Source organism: Humulus lupulus, chromosome 1, assembly GCF_963169125.1.
Source record: "Humulus lupulus chromosome 1, drHumLupu1.1, whole genome shotgun sequence".
NCBI classification, from domain to species: Eukaryota; Viridiplantae; Streptophyta; class Magnoliopsida; order Rosales; family Cannabaceae; genus Humulus; species Humulus lupulus.
The window spans coordinates 264,664,169-264,684,650 of record NC_084793.1 but is presented as its reverse complement, the minus strand read 5'-3'; the positions used below and the strand labels follow the sequence as shown (position 1 = coordinate 264,684,650).

Below are 20,482 nucleotides of genomic sequence, written 5' to 3'. Positions count from 1 at the left end.
CAATAAGACCAAATAAGAAAAGAAGAAGAAAGAAAAAAGTCCACTGTACTTAAAGATTATAAAAATCTGAAATCATCAATTGCTGAAGTCTACAGATTTTATATTTATTGCACTCTTTGTTTCAAGGATGGAATCATGAAACTATACATATAATGAATTATGTTTGTGTAAAAATTATTTATATAAATATACAATTAATTTCAGTTACATTTTTTTACAAGTGGTTTGAATTAAATTCAGATTGAAAAGAGAGAATAAAAAAGATAAGTGAAGGGACTAAACTATAAGTTGCAATCAACATGAATTAGAAATTAGAAATGCCACAAAGAATAAGACAATACAATTTTTACATTATGAAAAGAAAAATATCCGTGTATAGTCTAGCCAAAAGAGCAAAAATTTCTTCATAAATGGCTTATTTAGTCCTATTATAATCGTGCCACTGATTTCTGTTGTGGGTCTTGGGCTCTTTGCAAGGGGATTCCCACTTGTAATGTCCAGAAAAATCTGTTACTTTAGCTTTTTTTATAAGCTAAAGCTATTACATTTTGCTTTGATTTTCCCTGAAAAAGATGCGATTTTTACCTGGGTTTTGGGGGTAACAGAAGTGTTTGTACATTAGTAACAAGGTTTTAGTTGCTGGCATAGTCTGGTGGCCATATATTTTCCCAATGTCCCCACTCAAGGGCCTTAAAAACAGAAGGAAGTCTTAGATCACTATTGGGTTCCATGACTAATGAGTTGATTGAGTAATCAAGATAATGATTTAGACAAAAGATTTGTTTTTTTTAATCAACTGGGGCTCACTTTTGTGTTTGGTGTTCATCAGGGTTATAATATACGTTTCTTTCATCCTTTTTATTTATCTTTTATAAGGTAATCTAATTTCTGTGCTGTATGTTAGTATTTGATGTTGAATTGGTCCACCATTAAGAGTGCAAGTTCTTACTGTATGTCCTGAAACAAGTTCTAGCTAGTGATAAATCATAGTTATGATTAGATTGAGATTGGCTATAGTGCATGCTTAGATTCAGGACATACCGCTTGGAAATTTGGTACCTAATAGACTTTGGAGTCCTATGCCCCAGTTGGTGCTTATATTAGAAATCTAGTACTGGTTGGATAAAATGGGATTATTGGCTACACATAGGGTTAGGGACTCAATGGGATGCAACAGACTTATTTATTTCTTTTTTCATAACCAATTTGTTTTATGAGTACATAGTATGATCATATTGTTTTGAAGTTGCTGAAATATTGTTTTGGGTATTTTATTCTTGATTTTTGTTTGCTAAGTAACTCATAAATTAATTATGGTTTTTCTTATTAAGGTGATTTTTCCTTAGACTCAAGTTGGCAATTTTTATTTATATCATCAATACTAAACATGAGTATAACACAGACCATATTATGAGAGCCAAACCAAAACACAGAATTAAAATAAAGAAATACACCACATGGTTGGTCTATGACCAAGTTTTACAATATTCAACATTTTTTTTAAATAAAAATTATTACAATAATCACTTGTTAATCTATAAAAACGAAAACTAAACACCCACTAGCTGCTCCACCAAAATCTTATTAAAAAAACTTCACTTGGCTAAAATAAAATACCCAAAACACTTGTAACTACCAATCAACCCTCAAAATAAGTGCCAGTGTTTGTTGCCTTAGTTTATAAACACTGAATATATGTATAAAAATTGTTGAATTGAGTAGAAAAGTTTAGTACTGACCATCACTAATGGCAAGCACCTTAGTGCAGTCCATGACAGTTGGGATTCTGTGAGCCATAGCTATGACGGAGCAGTCTACCAATTCTTTTCTTATGGTTGTTTGTATGCATGTGAGTGTAATTGCTTTACCTCAGTTCTGTAAGTTGTTTATGCACTTCTTCTTCCTTGCATAATGTTTTGGTTATATGGTGAATAGGCAGATGTGGAGTAGTGGTTGCCTTATCATCATTGAGTGGTTATTATCTTTATCTTTATTTTTTCCTTAGTATAATTCATGTCTTACATGTGTATATATATAGATAAGTATTAAAACATATTGTCATGAAATGATCAGTAAGTCTTGTAAAGCTGTAAAATTTTATTTTTGTTTTTCAATATCAAAAGTTCTCAGTTTATTTATCATTATTTTATGATAAATTGATGTGGTTTCAGGACTAGATTAAATTACTAAAAGAAACGGTGTTGCAATTTTAAAGTGTGGCCAACCTTAAAGGTTCTACCATTATAGGTGAGATTCTATTTCACATTCTTATAAGGATATTGATTAGTGTTATTATTTACTTTTAAGTTTTTTATTCTTTAGTTTCAGATACTCTTTAATTATCAACATTTGTTTATTATCAATGCTCTCCAACTAGATGAGATTAGATCACTACAGGTTGCTCAAAGCATCCATAAGAATTAATCTGTTATTATTTTCATTTTAATTGTCGATGAATAATACTGATTAATGCCCTGTATAGTATGTTTCAATATAATTGAAGGTTTGTGTTGATCATTATGAGCAATTATGTCTTGGTTCGTGTTTTCAATATAAGTGGCCTAGATTAACGTTTTATGAAGTAAATTATGAGCCAAAAGCTTATTGGTTAAAGCATAATATAAATTATATCTTATGTTTAAGCCTGTATCTTCAATATATTTGTCAACCTTCCGCATTTTTCATCCTTCAGCATTTTTCATTCTCAGTAATAGTCGATCATTTCAGATCAAGTAATAAAACTATCATATAAATATATATTAACATAAATGTGTGTGCATATATATATATACATAAACCAAAAAAAATGAAAAAGCCCAATAGCCAGCCATTATAAAAAAGAATTATATAATTTATTTCTCTAACTTTGTACACTTGTTACATATTCAGTGATAATAGAATTCTAAATGAGTGGAATGTATTTAGTATTATAATTTTTAAGATAAAAAGACTAATTATTGTAATTCTATTCATGAAACTAAAAAATATATTTATATTATCCTGTTTTTCTTCAAGTTTAATTTGGACTCTTTATGTTTGTAAGGAAAAAGTGTTTCTATAAGAAGCATCATCCTTTTAATATTAGGTCTAGTAGTTGATACATACAAAGAGTTTTTAACTATGATAGTTTTTGTTTCTGTTGTTTTCTTCTGAAATAAATTAGCCTTCTTTAATGTAATGCCTTTCAACTGAAATGTGATAGAATCAACAATATATATTCAGAGTTGTGTTGTTAAATTAATTATTTTTAATAAATCAGATATATTTTTATTTGTAGCTATGATATATGAATGAACTTTATTAGGTTACCATAATAATTATGATCATGCAATAGTTTTTGATTCGATCCTTTGTAATATAACGTTTCTTATGATTTTACTAGGTCTTTCTATTTTGCCTTTTATATTCAATCCTTCTAGTTTTAGAGGCAAAATACTATAAATGATATGCTTGACTGGAATGATTAAGTGGATAAGCAATTGAAGGATATCTGTGTTCCACCTGAGAGCAATTGAAGTGAATAAGCTCTGATCATTTTTTTTTGGAGCTCATGCACATGGTACTAAGATCAACATTACATATATATTTGATATTAGAAAGGCAAAAATAATTATTTGTCTTTGATTAATTAGTTAGTTTCTGTTTTTTAATTGGAGCATTTCTTTATTAAATAATTCTTTCTTTTTGTCCATTTTTCTTTTACTTGAATGGGTGTGTTCATTATTGTTTTGTCCTCTGTTTTTTAGTATTTATTTTATAAATTTCTAGAGATATATGTGTAATTATTTATAAATGAGTAAATGATTTTGGCATAAATCCTTTCTTAACTTGGCTATGTATGCTTCTTAATTTGGCCCTGAATTGTGAGATATATGACACTTGTTTTGTTAAAAATGATGTTTAAATGCATGCTCATTTTACCTATGTCGTTATCATTGTGAGATTATGCACTAATATTCTGCCAAAGAGCCTTGTCCAAATGGTCCTTTTGAATTTTCCTGTAACATGCTTTAATGCCTTATTGATTACTTGGCAGACTCTGAGCTTTAATTGTCCTATTTCTTGTACTTGATTTATTTATCTGCTCTGTTTGCAGAGGCAAAATCTGGTTAAAGGGAATATGCAATTCTTTTCAGTGGAACAACAGAGAAGTCAATCTCTGGAAGCTCATGCTGCTGCTTTTGCACAATTTAAAGTTGTACGCCCTAATTTTCCACGGGCTATTATCGAGCTGAGATATGGCACAATTATCTTAGCCACGTGGAGGCCGCATGCCCGGAGCTGCTGTTGTCAGGTCCTACCTCTTTAGCTCGAGGTGACCAAATGTTTATTAAGATCGCTAAGGATCCGAGTCAGAGGTATGAAGATCGCGAGTTAAGAAGGCATCCAGCTCGAGGCCGAGCTTGAGTTGGAAGCCATGACCCTTTATAAAGTCAACCACGCAATGTAAACGTGCATATATCAGACATCACGTGTCTGATATATCCCTGAATTCTCGGACACGTAGCATAAACGTGCGTGTTCAGGCACCCACGACTTGATTGGGCCATGCGGCCCATTATCCCCCTTTCCCATTGATTAGACCACACTTCATTTGTCAGGTTTTAGGAATTAATCATGAATGTCACAGGAATGACATGATGGGTAAGAAGGTCACGGGATGACCCCCTTGCCGACCCCCAGGTGTCCTCCCCTATAAATAGGGAGACCCTGGGAGTTGCAAAGGGTTGGATTCCATTGTGTAAAGAAATACCTTGTAAAGAATACCAGAAATATAGCAATAATATTGGCTGGTGGAGTAGAAGGATTTTAACCTTTGAACCACCTAAAAAAAGTATCGGAATCATTAGTACATTTTAAGATCATTTATCTATTTCGGTTCGTTACATAGCACTAATCCCATTCTCTTAATTTCTTAATTATCTGTTGGCGAAGAGCCGCGTCAACAGATTAGTGCTTTCATTGAGAGCTTGTTAGATTGGTGTTATCGCAAATACCCAACCATGGTGATCACTCGCTCAAGACACGGTAACGAGGCGGACCAACATGATGGGCAGGAGGCCCATCATGCCGCCATCTCCGGTGAGCAAAACCTTGAAGTTCAGCAGCGGCCGGGCAAGCAGCCAATAGGCCATGATGACACTGGAAGTTCGGCTCCCCGGCCACCTAATCCGAACCTGTATTTTTACATGGCAGTAGAGATGGAGAATGCTCAGCTGAGGAGTCAGCTGGCGAAAGCTAACCAGCAGATTAAGGAGGTGTTGGCCCGACTACCCCCTCTTGCAACCGACGCTAACGTCGGAAAGAGGCAAGGCGAGACTCATAAGTCCCGCCGGGGTAATCGGTCCAGGCCTAGCCGGTCAGCCAGACCCCCGGCATCCAACTCTACTCCCTCATCGCACCGCAGAGAGACAACCTTCGAAGAACTACCCAGGGTCGAGCAACAGTATAGCCGCTCGGTCCGAACTTCAACTCCCAGCTCGCTACCACCCTCGAGCGCACCCAGGAGGGCTCGAGGAAATTCTAGAAGGAGATCCAGGGAGGGCTCACAGCGACAACCTGTCCCGGCCAGCTGTCCTGCGCCCCGCTCAGACCGCCAAGCACAAGACCCGCAGGTTGGCAGGGCCGAGAGGCCCCTACCTAACCTGATCCGCCCTGACGAGACTAGGATTGCATCCCCGGTTAGACATCCTCCTTCACTGATAAGATATCCGTCTCCTCCTCAACCTGTCCGAGATATTCCAGCTTATGGGAGCAGCAGGAGAAACCCACCTTCCACAAGACCTTCCCATCGTGGCAGGGCGCCCAGAGAAGTCCCGGATCCTCATCCCAAGAGGCAGGCTCCGAGCTTCTCAAACGGGAGCTATTGGACCGGAAGCCACCGTAGTGACCTTTCTGGCGGAGACCTGTGCCAACGCCTGAGCTCGGCGCAGAGTCCTCAAGCCACCCCGAGGGGCGTTCTCCGAGATCGTCTTACCTCTCAAAGGGGAAACCCAGTTGGAAATGGCAGCCGTGCTCGCCCAAGGGAAGACTTGTCCGAGGTACGCGACAGCGGGAATGTCCCATATAACCTATCTCAAGATATGAGGGACGATAACCCGCCAAACATGTACAATGGATCCGGAGCTGTTGAACAGCCCCGGAATAACCAAGGAAATCAGGACAAAACCCTTGAGCGCCTAGCTCAGATGGAGGAGCTAATAAGGAAGCTCCTGTCAGAAAAAGAAAAGGACGAATACGATTCGGGGGACGAACTTGAGCTCTTCGACCCCATCATAGCAACAACGGCGTACCCGCTCGGTTTCCATATGCCGCACTTGTCCGAATTCAACGGAGATGGAGATCCGTCAGATCATCTGGGTATGTTCAATACCTTGATGATGGCCCACAACATTGGCCCCGAGCTGAGGTGTTTAATATTTCCCTCCACACTGATTGGGTCGGCCAGGGAGTGGTTCAAACAGAATAAGAAACAGTCAATCAGCTCCTGGAAAACTTTCTCTACTGACTTCAAGAGAGCATTCCGAGCTTCCCAGGCTGCCCGCGTCAAGGCCGACTCCCTGGCCAACGTGAGGCAACAACCCGACGAGCCTCTAAAGGCTTACCTGAGCCGGTTCGCGAACGTCGCTGCTCGGGCTAGAGACGCAGATGACAGCTCCAAGCTCATGGCTTTGAGAACTAGAATCCTCGTCGGAGGGGGACTCTGGAATGAGATACAAAGGAAGGGAGTCAGCTCCGTAAACGAATTCCTAAATAGGGCCCAGGGGTGGATCAACTTGGAGGAGGCCCAAGCCTCGGCTGCGGGAACCAGCCAGGTCCCTGAGCAGCCCACTGAAGTGGGAGTGGAGGTCGTGATAGCGACCCAGAACGTTACACAGAATAACCAGTTTGGTGGAGGCAAGAGAAAGGGGAACGGCGAGGGCAACCAGCACGGCCCAAAGAAGAATAAGTCCGTAGAAAAATTTAAGCCGATCTACGCGACTTATACGGAGCTCACCCAATCTAGGGAGAACATCTTCCTAGCAAACTCTGCTCGCCTCCCCTAGAAGAAGCCGGAGCCGTTAAAGCACCAAAAGGGGAAGCGAAACCCCTCCAAGTTTTGCCGTTTCCACAACGACGTTGGCCACAATACCAATGACTGCAGACACCAGAAGGATGAGATCGAGACTCTCATCCGAGCTGTCCCCTTGGCTCAATACGCGCAGAACAGAGTTCCCGCGGCCCGTCCAGCTCCAGAAGTCCCGGTCACTCAGCCCAGGTCTCGGGTTGATCAGGACGTCCCTCCTCCAATAATAGGAGGAGAGATCTCCACAATCTCTGGAGGTCCTCATTTGGCTGGCACGAGTAGAGGTGCCCAAAAGAGGTACGTCAACGAACTTAAGGCTCATAATGGAGTAGAGTTTGTCCTTGAACAGCATCTGCCAAAGCAACAGTGATTGGAAAGGCAACCAATCATTTTTACTGAAGAAGATGCCAGCCACGTTCAGTTCCCCCATAATGACCCTCTGGTCATAGCAGTGCAGCTCGCTAATCAAAGGGTTAGGAGAGTGCTGATCGATAATGGGAGCTCGGTAAACCTTCTATTCCGGTCCACGCTGGAAAAGATGGGTTTGACTGTTGCCGAGCTGAAGGCGACCTCCGTGATGCTTTATGGTTTCTCTGGAGAAGGATCAGCGGCTATAGGAACGATCGAGCTGGTGATCACCTTAGGAGAGGGACCTCGGACAGTCTCAAAACTCCTCGAATTCATGGTCATCGACTGTCCCGCCGCATACAATGCCATTCTGGGTCGACCTACACTTATAGCTTTTGAGGCCATCACCTCCGTCCGCCACCTCGCGCTGAAATTCCCTTCTTCCACAGGGATATGCACAGTCTGTGGCGATCAGCTTGCTGCCAGGGAATGCTACAACATTTCCATGAAGGGAAAATTGAAACTCGGGCAGTTAACAATGGCCGTCCAAGGTGGAGAAGAGGAATTTCAGGAACCTTTGCCTAATCATGAGATTGAAAAACCTTAGAGCGCCGAAGGGGAAAATATCGTCCTAGGTGAGGATATTGACCCCCGAATAGGCGAGGATAAGTCCGAGCTCCAAGCTATTGAAGAGCTCGAGGAAGTAAATATCGATCCACAGAATCCCTTACGGATGGTTAAGCTCGGGAAAAACCTCTGTGGTAAAAGGAAGGCGGAGCTGATCAAGTTCCTGCAAGAGAACCTGGATGTGTTCGCATGGTCACACGAGGACATGGTGGGAATCAGTCCAAATGTCATCATGCACACCCTTCATTTGGATAAGAGCATTCCTACAAAGTCCCAGAAACAGAGGCGCCTGCGAACAACTCGAGCTGAAGCCCTAGAAGAAGAGGTAGCCTGGCTCAAGAAATGCGGCTTTATCCGTGAAGCCAAGTTTCCGATTTGGGTCGCCAATCCTGTGCTGGTCCCGAAGCCCAACGGGAAATGGCGGACCTGCATCGACTTCTCTGATCTGAACAAAGCTTGCCCCAAAGACTGTTTTCCCTTGCCAAGGATCGACCAATTGGTGGACGCCACGTCGGGGCACGAGCTCATGTCCTTTATGGACGCGTACTCAGGCTATAATCAGATCGCCATGAATCTGGCGGACCAGGAGCACACTAGCTTCATGACCCAAACTAACGTCTATTGTTACAATGTCATGCCGTTCGGACTGAAGAACGCCGGTGCAACGTACCAGAGATTGGTGAATAGGATGTTCGCTAGCCAGATCGGGAAGAACATGGAAGTATACATGGACGACATGCTGGTCAAATCGAAGACTGCCAATCACCATGTTTCCGACCTGGAGGAATGCTTCAAGATACTAAGGGAGTATGGCATGAGGCTTAACCCACAGAAGTGCACTTTTGGGGTCGCATTTGGAAAATTCCTGGGTTTCATTGTCAACACTAGAGGAATCGAGGCAAACCCTGATAAGATCAAGTCATTGCTCGAGCTTCCCTCAGCTAGGTCGTGAAAGGACGTCCAAGGTCTGACAGGAAGGGTGGCAGCCCTTAAACGATTTATTTCTAAATCAACCGACAAGTGCCTGCCATTCTACAACCTGCTCTGGGAAAATAAGAAGTTCGAGTGGACAGAGGAGTGCGAAAGTTCCTTCGTCAACCTAAAAGCGCATCTGGCCGAGCCGCCCGTATTGTCCAAACCAACGGCAGGGGAGCCTCTTTTCCTTTACCTAGCTGTCACAGAAGATGCAGTTAGTGCTGTATTGATCCGAGAAGAAGATTGGGTTCAAAAACCAGTCTATTACATCAGCAAGAGACTTCTCGGGGCCGAATCCCGATACCCGTTGATGGAAAAGATGGCATTCTATCTTATCACGGCCTCCTGAAAGCTCAGGCCGTTTTTCCAATCTCACTCAATACACATCATAACCGATCAACCTTTAAGGCAGGTTTTGCAAAAACCTGAAGCATCGAGGCGCCTGTTGAAGTGGGCTATTGAGCTCAATCAGTTCGAAATTTTGTACACCCCACGAACTGCAATAAAAAGCCAGGCCCTGGCCGACTTTGTGGCGGAATGCACAGGATTCAGGTAGGATTCTGTGGAAGATCCACCTCAGGTCACACCGGCCCAGGCGTCGTGGAAGATCTTCGTGGACGGCTCATCTAATGAGAACGAATCCGGGGCTGGAATCATTTTGATATCCCCAGAAGGCCATAGATTCCACTCGGCGCTGAGATTCGGATTCAAGGCATCAAACAACGAGGCCGAATACGAAGCTTTCCTGGCCGGGCTAAGGATAGCCCGGGAGCTGAAGGCTAGCTCCGTTCAATGCTTCAGCTATTCCCAGCTTGTGGTAAACCAGGTGCTAGGAGAATATCAAGCACGGGGGACCAAGATGGCTGCTTACCTGGCCAAGGTGAAAGTCGAGCTGTCCGCATTTGAACGGGGCTCAATCGAGCAGATACCTAGAGAGCAGAGCACTAACGTAGACGCCCTCGTCAAGCTCGCTACCTCCGGGGAGACGGAGACCTTGGGGTTAGTACCGGTAGAGTTCTTGGAGAAACCAAGTATAGAAGAGGTCGGGGCGGAGGTCAAGATGATCGACGCTAGACCGACCTAGATGACCCCCATCCTCGAGTATCTCACTGAAGGAAAGTTCCTCGAGGGGCGTAATGACGCATGGCGGATACTGTACCAGGCTCCAAGGTATATGGTGGTAGACCCCTGCGTGGGCACTCCCTACCCCTCCTACAATGTGTTCTGCCAGGCGAAGCAAAGACCATCTTGCAGGAGGTGCATGAGGGTTTTTGCGGGGACCACACTGGGGGGCAAAGCTTGGCCCTAAAAGTCTTAAGGCAGGGGTATTACTGGCCCACTCTGTCGAAGGAATCAGTATCATACGTCAAGAGATGTGACAAGTGCCAACGATTCACCACGATTGCACATGCTCCCCCAGTCGAGTTGAAGATGATCTCGTCCCCGTGGCCATTCGCGGTATGGGGAATCGACCTGGTTGGCGCCCTCCCTACTGGAAAGGGCGGGGTCCGCTACGCTGTGGTGGCTGTCGACTACTTCACAAAGTGGGCTGAAGCCGAACCTTTGGCAACAATCACTTCTAGGAAAGTCCTCGACTTCGTGGTCAAAAGCATTATCTGCTGGTTCGGGCTGCCAAAGAAAATCGTATCCGACAATGGGACTTAGTTCGACAGCGACCTCTTCACCGAATTCTGTGAAAGGTATGGCATTGAAAAAAGTTTCTCCTCCGTGGCCTACCCCCATGCTAATGGGCAGGTCGAAGTCGTCAATAAGACGCTAAAGGCGAGTCTTAAGAACAGGCTGGACGAAGCCAAGGGGGTCTGGCCAGAACAGCTCCCCCAGGTACTGTGGGCATACCGGACCTCGCATCAGACTCCGCCAGGTCACACTCCTTTCTCCCTGGCTTTTGGGAGTGAGGCAGTCCTACCTGTCGAGATAAAGGTATCTTCGCATAGAGTCCAGGCGTACGACCAGGACCACAACCACAAACTACTATGCGCGTCCCTCTACCTGATTGAGGAAAGACGAGAAGATTCGCAGCTCTAGCTCGCGCATTACCAGCAAAAAATCACTCGTTACTTCAACTCAAAGGTCAAAAAACGCGCCTTTAGCATTGGCGACCTGATCCTCAGAAGAGTCTTCTTGGCCAGTAGGGATCCCAAAGATGGAGTATTGGGACCAAACTGGGAAGGGCCATATCAAATAACCGAGGTCATAAAGGAAGGAACCTACAAGTTCGCTCGGCTTAATGGAGAAGCGGTCTCACGAACTTGGAACGCCATCCATTTGAAGAAATATTATCAGTAACACCCTTGTAAGGCTTATTCAGAAAGGCCATCTTTTGTTTATCAAGCAATGAGAATTAAGTCTTTTTTTCATTATTGTGTATAGTTGCGAATATAATCTCAAGTAACCATGAAAGACCCTTTCCTAATTATTTGGGGGGCATATGGTGCCTGGATATAACCAGGTCGCCTTAAAGACTTAGAAGTTGATTCAAATTGATTGATCGATGTTTTTCTTAAAAAACACGAGATATTGATAAAGGATTAACGCGAACTAAGTCCTATCCTGGATATAACCAGGTCCTAAAACTTAGAAGTTGATTCAAATTGATTGATCGATGTTTTTCTTAAAAAACACGAGATATTGATAAAGGATTAACGTGAACTAAGTCCTATCCTGGATATAACCAGGTCCTAAAACTTAGAAGTTGATTCAAATTGGTTGATCGGTATTTTTCTTAAAAAGCACAAGATATTAATCAAGAATTAACACGAACTAAGTTTTCAAATTAACATCTTGGATATAACCAGGTCCTAAAACTTAGAAGTTGATTCAAATTGGTTGATCGGTGTTTTTCTTAAAAATCACAAGATATTAATCAAGAATTAACACGAACTAAGTTTTCAAATCAATGTCCTGGATATAACCAGGTCCTAAAACTTAGAAGTTGATTCAAATTGATTGATCTTTGTTTTTCTTAAAAAAAAAAGCACGAGATATTAATAAAAAATTAACACGAACTAAGTTTTTAAAAGCAATGTCCGGGGTGCAACCAGGACTTATCTTAGAGGTTGGCTCAAAATTGATTATGTTTTTTCCTAGAAAAAGCATAAAGTATCAATCGCAGCACCAGCAAAAACTAAGACTATTGCCAAAACGCATGAAGATAAAATGATGCAAATCAATTAGAAGCAAGAAGTTGGTAAAACCAATTGTCTCGAGGTTAGAAAACCTCATACAAAATTACAAAAAAAAAAATGTATACAAAGGATAAAAGGAAAAGAAGTCCTAGGCCCCGCCAGGCTGCTCCGATGAGGTCACCACCTCGCCCTCCTGCTCGGCGGTTGCGGAGTTCTCCCTGGTCTCGGAGGGCGCCTTGTCCTGAAGGCGAGCTTTGAATTTCTCCAAGAAGCTCTCCCACGCATCCGCCTCCATGAAGGAGAAGTCACCATCTGGGTTATAAACCTAGCAATGGTATAGCATAGCCTCCATGGAGGAGCTGGAGGCTGCCCTCTCCGTCACCAAGGCGGCTTTGGCCTCCTCGGCCTCGGCTTTCACCGTGTCCAGTGCGGCCCGAGCAGCCCTGGCCTCCTCGAGCTCAGTCCTCGCAGCAGCTAGCGCGGCCTTGGTGGCCTCGGCCTCCTGCAGCATAGACCGAGACGTATCCAGCTCAGCCTGCACGATGGCCAGGGCATCCTTAGCCTCCTGCGCCTGCTTCTTGGCAGTCTCAAGGGCGGCCAGGACAGTCTGGTGTTCCCCCCTCATGTCATCGAGCCTGGCCCGAGATCGGGATATGCTCCGGTGGAGAACCAAGGCACCCTGTAAAAAGCCAAAAAGATGATAAGGCAACTGCCTTGGATAAAAAATAATAAACATATGATGCATAGCGAGAAAGGAATACCAAAGGCGAGGTCAGCTTACCGTGAGAGCCATCCCCAGCGACGACTCCATCACATTCTCCGGGCTCCTTGTCTCGATCGACCTCAGGTCCCTCTCGGTGGCATTGTAATAATGGTCCACGGTGTAGCTCGCTGTCTCGTAGACTGTTCCCCAAAAGACGTCGAGGATCTTCTCCAGAGCCCGGGGGTTCACCGGGATGTGTACCTCGGGGGTTGTGGCCGCCAAGGTCCCGGGGGGCACCTCCGTTTCCCGAGCGGGGTTGGGAAGTTGCGAGGGAGGAGGGGGCATCTTCATAACAGGAGGAGGCAGATGCAGCTTCTCCGGAGTTGCCGGAGCCTGATTCTTCCCCTTTGCAGGAGACTTTGAAGTACTGCCGATGGCCTTCTTTGCCAACCGGAGCTTTTTCACCGAGGGCCCAGAGGTCCCGGAAGGGTTCCCTCCAGGGAACATGGCTCGCAGATCATTGCCTCCGGGCTGAGACATCTCCTCTGAGAAAGCAAAGGCAAAGTATTAATATACAAGTAGAAATATTTATGCAAGACAACAAAAGTTAAAGGGAAAACAGATCTCAAGTATATTGAAAGGGATCCTACCCTCCGAGCTAGAGGAGGAATCTATGGTTACGACCATCGCCCCCGGAGCTGTAGCGGGTGAATCTAGGATAATGACTTCGTGGGCTGGGAGAGGTTCCGGGTCCGAATCTGGCTCGGGACTAGACTCTTCTACATATTTCCTAAGGCCCGGAGCTACTGTGCCCTCCCGAAGGGAGGGCCATGTCCGAAGATTGGTCCCATACTCCTCGAAAAAGATCGACCAGAATGCTATGGTGTTATCTACGACTATAGTGCCCCTAGGGCGGCTACTTTTGTAATCCAGCATGAGCTGGTCGACGCACTGGAGTAGGGTTATATCGCGGTCTGGATCACTCCGATGACATTGAACGGGCTGGTTGGGATTGAACCTAGCTAACTGAGGATCTGCGGTGGCCCTATCTAAGTCCCTAAACATGTAAGGATTACCTTGCCCAGAGGGACTGGCTGCTGCTCCGGACCGGGCCCTCTCCTCATCCATTTGTTGGGCGACTTCCAGAGCCCGTTTCCGCCTCACGAGGGGCACCTCGTCCTCTTCCTCTTCTCCCGCGGCCTCCTCCTTGGGGATGGGTGCTATCTTGCGAGGTGGGGGGAGGCCTCGTGGTCTCCTCAAGGCCAAAGTCTGGCCTAGGGAGATTAGTTTGCACGCCAGCATCGTCTCATCCAACACGAGCTGGCGATAGTACTTTTCGCTGGGGGGCAGCCTCGCCAATGTCTCGTATTGACCCCCGAGGGTCACGAATTTTTCCGTCCTCGCGAAAATGGCTGCATGATTCTCTTCAAGTTAGAAACTAATAGAGGAAGAAAACCAATAATCATCTCACGAGCTAAGAGCAAGGGGTACATACGGGGGCGGTTGAAGTAGTGATGTTCGCAATTGCGGAACCCCATCGACAGGAAGATCTGGTCTTTGAAGTCGTTGGGGTGGCTGGGCAGCTCGATGACCGCAGCCGTGTTTGGAAAATGGGTCAAGTAGTAGAACCCGTCACCTCGCCCCCTCTGCTCCGGGCTAGCCTTGAGGTAGAAGAAGTATAGAATGTCCGCCGGGGTGGGAACCTCCCATTCCTGCTTCAGGAATAAGTACCTCAACCTCTCTAACAAACGGTACGAGTTAGGGGGGAGCTGGAAAGGGGCCAACCTCACGTAATTGAGGAAGTCGGCAAAATATTGGTCAAGCGGGAGGAAGGCCCCGGCCTTGAAGTGCTCATCACTCCAGGCCGCGTATTCTTCATCGAGCGGCGTGTAGCTCCGCTCGCCTTCTAGGGGAGGTCGGGTGATTAGAGCGCCCCTCCCAATCTTGATGTTGTGGGAAAGGAATATCTTATTCACTTTCCCCTATTAGGTGATCTTTGAGACGATCGTCTCAGCCTCGAAGAAAGCGTCGGGTCTCACCTCGAGCTCCTGCTCCACGGCCGGCCCGAAAACGGGGATGGGGGAATCCGTCACCACCTCATTTCCTTTGGATTGTTGAGAAGACGAGCTGCCAGCGGTCTTCTTAGGGGAGTTCTTCTTGGGTCCCATCGGGTCGCCTAGCGAACAAAAGAAGAAATTTTAGAAAGGGCAACCTAAGTATAAGAAAGAATCTAAAGCGAAGAGTTTCCTTTGCACGGGTTGAGGTAATCTCAGCCCGTGGAGAGTGAGACCATGCGGTTCTACGAACACGCGCCTGTGCTCCCAACGGATCCCCGATTACTCGAAATTCGTGTGTCAGGAGGGTCAGGATAACAGTTTGCCTTGGAAGGAAAGTTTCAGTAGACAAACAGTGCAAAAACCGCCTGTGAAGCGTGTCCCCCAAGCTAGCTGGTTTTGCTCCCAAAAGGCTGGATATTTCAAACAGGCATACCAAAAATCCTACCCAGAAAATTTCCCCAGAAAGCATACCCTATGAGCCATGCTCCTAAATGGTTTTTTCTACGATCGATGCCCTAAAATAAAAACCTGCGCCTTTCATACCCACAAAAAACCAGCAGAATGTTGCATGCGGCTACAGGAAAAATTTACCTAAGCTACAGTGAAGAGGAAATTTAAAGCATGCATGAGTAGAAAACTTACAGAGTGTTTTGCTGTGGGGGGAATGAAGGGGTCGTCTGGGTTGGGGCCTCGTCGAAATAGCTGGTGCCAAAGCCTCAAAGGAGCTCTTGCGCCTGAACTTCTGGAACGTTGGGAACAGTAACCGGAAGAAAAAGAGGGTTTTTTGAGGATGAGAAGAAAGAAGAAGATGGGAAATTTAGAAAATTTTCAAATAAATGGGTGGCCCATTCATAAGGTGTCCACCCCTTTTATATACGTAGAAGGCCAAATGAGGGGGGCTGCTGGATTGCCCTGATGTGGGATACGAGGCTCTCTACTCGAAAGGCGAAATGACGGCCGAGTATAGGCTAGGCCATTTAATGCAGTTCTCGGAAGACGTACCGTCACCAACCACGATGCTCCACGTAGTCGACGCCTGTGTAATGGGCGGAATGTGAAGAGTCCATAAGGAAGCCTAAAAGCCCCCACTGTGGCCTAGGTGACGTCATATGCCACGAGCAGAGGCTTGGGGGGCAAATGTACGCCCTAATTTTCCACGGGCTATTATCGAGCTGAGATATGGCATAATTATCTCAGCCACGTGAAGGCCGCATGCCCGGAGCTGCTGTTGTCAGGTCCTACCTCTTTAGCTCGAGGTGACAAAAGGTTTATTAAGATCGCTAAGGATCCGAGTAAGAGGTATGAAGATCGTGAGTTAAGAAGGCATCCAGCTCGAGGCCGAGCTTGGGTTGGAAGCCATGACCCTTGATAAAGTCAACCACGCAATGTAAACATGCATATATCAGACATCACGTGTCTGATATATCCCTGAATTCTCGGACACGCAGCATAAACGTGCGTGTTCAGACACCCACGACTGGATTGGGCCATGCGGCCCATTATCCCATTTTCCCATTGACTAGACCACACTTCATTTGTCAGGTTTTAGGAATTAATCATGAATGTCACAGGAATGACATGATGGGTAAGAAGGTCACGGGATGACCCCCTTGTCGACCCCAGGTGTCCTCCCCTATAAATAGGGAGACCCTGGGAGTTGCAAAGGGTTGGATTCCATTGTGTAAAGAAATACCTTGTAAAGAATACCAGAAATATAGCAATAATATTTGCTGGTGGAGTAGAAGGATTTTAACCCTTGAACCACCTAAAAAAAGTATTGGAATCATCAGTACATTTTAAGATCATTTATCTATTTCGGTTCGTTACATAGCACTAATCTCATTCTCTTAATTTCTTAATTACCTGTTGGCGAAGAACTGCGTCAACAAAAGTGCGTAAATTAACTTCTCCCTCTCTTTATCTCTCTGAATTCTCTTGTTTTTTATCGCACTTGGTATGCATATTTATTGATTGATTGTCGAATTTATACAGGTTCTAGGGAATGAGAATCCTTCTACTCTCATTTCCTTTGCAACAAAGACTTTTAATGCTGGCCAGTTACATCAAAGTTGCATGTTATAGAGCTTGATGCCCAAACAGGTTAGCTTAGTATTATTTAATTCACCCCCTTTATTAAAAAAGACAAATATGTTTGATAGGTCTAGAATCTTAATCATAAATTTATTCCTTTCTTTCTGTCTTGATGAATAATTTTTACATCCTTTTGTTGGTTCATCACAAATTAATATTCCATGAATGATTTCAGGTTGTCTAGCGATTCCAAGAACTGTTTGTGCAAACAAAGTATAAAGAAGATGCTGAACTTGCTGCTGAGTCTCCACAAGGAATTCTTCGTACTCCTGATACAATTGCCAAATTTCAGGTTCGTGAGCTCCTGGTTAAGCAACACCACAACCCGAGCCCCAATTTCGTTCCACCACTACCGAGCTGCTCCTTTGTAGATCTTTCTGGGTAATATTTTTATGTACCTTGGATTGGTTTAGTTGCATTTGTGAATTGTTCCTCTTGAGTTTCCATCTTTGGTTAATTCTATTATGTATTGTGGAAATATTGCTCCTATCTTGATCTTTGAGTGTAGCATTGTGATTTTGGGGAAATTACACAGGGGTCTATTGTTGATGATGCTGCATATGAAGAGCTTCCTGCAGGGGAGTAGATATGTCCTGAGAGGCATGCCAATATAATTTCAAGTATGTCATTTTAAGTTCAGTAAAGAAAAAAAAATTCATCTTTGAATTGTTATAAACTTAGTTCTTTTCATACATACAGTATTATATACGTGGCTTCTTATTTTTTGGGCTGAGCAAGGGTATTGTCTATTTTGGCTCCCTTGAGATGTAGGTTTGATGTTAAATAATAATAAAAGAGTGATTAAATGTCATTTCAATAAAATGACATATTTTGAACTAATCTCTGCTTCTCTATGGAGTAAAATATACAGTGAGGCAGAGCTTATTCTATCTTCATCTGTCATACAGTTGTTTGCATCTGCTGATCATTCCTCTTTCATGTGGTATCTATTAATTCATATCTCGGCTATGTTTTCTTTTACCAGGAACATTCTTTGGTTGGATGAATCCCCTTATGCAGCGTGCATATCAAAGACCAATAACAGAGAAGGAAGTGTGGAAGTTAGATACTTGGGATAGAACAGAAACACTGAATGCTAAGTATGCAGTCATTCGTACCTTATAGTTTCTTGTCAATAGAATTTAACTGATAAAGGTTACATCATTATTTTTATACCTTTTGCAGGTTCCAAGAATGTTGGGTTAAAGAATCTCAGAAGCCAACGCCATGGCTGTTAAAAGCATTAAACAGTAGCCTTGGAGGAATATATGTATTTGTATTATAGACTTTATAAGGAACAAACAATATTATTAAGTACATGGCTGGAATGGAATTGCATCAGTTGCTATGTTAACTTAAGTTTCTTATGATACTTTTTGTACATGTGTCTAATTCCCTTTTACTTTTTCTGTCTCTTGTAACTTTTTATATAGGTTTTGGTGGGGAGGCTTTTGGAAGGTATTGAATTTATTTATTTATTTTTTTCCCCTTATCTTGTCTCATTAGTTCTCAGGCAAACTTCCATTAAGCTTTTTAAAATTGTTCATGGATTAGCAAATAATTCATTTGTAAGGTGCATACTGCATACCTAGACTTTAAAAGTGTATACTATAGACATTCATTTTGCATTAAAAAAGAGCATTACAGAAATTTTTATGATCTGCTGTTGGCTGTGGCTTTTTTGTTGTTGTGGATATACTCGGGTCTCCATTGCCCCTATTTTTTTATGCACTACCATTCTAACTTTGGCCCTTTTAACTTTCAAGTGTCTCATTTTACCATTCTAATTATGTTTTGGCCCCTTATTTTATTGTTGACAAAAAAAATTAGGTCCGGGGTAGTGAAAATTCATATTTTTGTCATACTTACAGTATAATAAAAGGCCATGTGACCTTTGTCAAAAAAAAAAAAGTATAGTGTTTGGTTTCTTTGTTTGCTTTAGTGTAGTTGTGAATTCATTATTTTGTATGTGGTGTCCTCTCTTGGAAATAATTTCCATAGAATTTTTCTTGAAGTAATTTGTGATGCTAGATAATAACAATAAAATATTTCTTTGTTTATTTTGCAGATGTGACAAGCGAAATAGAAAATGATACTTAATTTTGAAGGCTTTGTGTTGGGCAACTGTAGAATATTTTGTGCTTAAAGTAGTAACTTTTCAATATGTTGAATATTTAAGACTACTTGAATACTTAAAGAATATTTTGTTGTTGATGGCAGTGTTGAATGTTTTAAACTAATTTGTGGATTGTTAATACAATGTTGAATGTTTTTACTTTTTGTTATTTGAAAATCAAGTTCCTTTGATGATGCAAGTATATATTAGAAAGTTAATTTTAATTATATAAATAAAAAATAAACATATAATAGAATAAATTAGTGTTATATAAATGAATATATAATGCTAATTTAAACTTATCTAAATATTAAAATAATACGAAAAATGTGTTATAATATCTATCACAATAACACTTTTTATAAGTAAAGAATTTTGTTATGCAAACTTCATTATATAACAAAAAAAATGTGTTATACTAAAGTGTAGTATAACACAAAAAATGTGTTATACTAAAGCGTAGTATAACACAAATTTATAAGTATTGAAATGTGTTATATAATCGACTATAAATAATATAATTAAACACTTATCTATTTATTAAAATAACACAGAAAGTGTGTTATCGTTGACAGTATAATAACACATCTGTATAACAATGATAAAGTGTTATGTAAAGTACCCTGACCTACGATAACATAGTCGGTCTTAACACATCAAAAAGTGTTATGGTATATTTTGATAACACATTTTTGGTGTTATTAAAAGCATTTTTTCTTGTAGTGTACAAAACATTCATCATACTATTTCAAAGCATACCTCAATGATGGGATAATTTTTTTTTTATTCTTGATAAAAGAGAAATGTTATTTTAATTTCTTATATAGTTATATAGTCATTCTATTTGTATACACACAACACATATAGTTAGATTAAGTAATAATAAAGTAACATGTTTTCTTTTTAAATATAAATGATAAATTTTTTAATAAAAATTAAGATTATGTATTATATAATATTATAATAATGATATTTTATAACATTTGAATTTATATTAATATAATTATTAAATATGTAATCTTGTAATAAATATTACTATAATAATATTTTATAATATTTGAATTTATATTAATATAATTAGTAAATATTTATTATACTGAAATTATTTAAAAATTAGGATTATTTATTAAATATTATTGTATTATATATTATTATAATAATAATATTTAATAGCTGTAAATTTATATTAATATAATTATTAAATATCTAGTATAACAATGATTTTTTATAATATTTAAATTTACATTAAAATAATTATAATATTTATTCTACCATATCTTTTAAATAATTTTAAATGTATATTTTGTTAAATATTTATAATATTCCGTTAAAGTTAACAAAACAAACAGCTGA

The 20,482-nt window shown here is 41.9% G+C and overlaps 1 long non-coding RNA gene across 1 annotated transcript; it reads left to right on the top strand.

The window, feature by feature from the left end:
• The first annotated feature begins 17,553 nt into the window (after positions 1–17,553).
• On the top strand, positions 17,554–18,284 carry LOC133832643 (uncharacterized). The gene is made up of 3 exons (XR_009892575.1): positions 17,554–17,633; positions 17,999–18,113; positions 18,199–18,284. It is a non-coding gene; the product is annotated as an uncharacterized LOC133832643 (long non-coding RNA).
• The last annotated feature ends 2,198 nt before the right edge of the window (positions 18,285–20,482 follow it).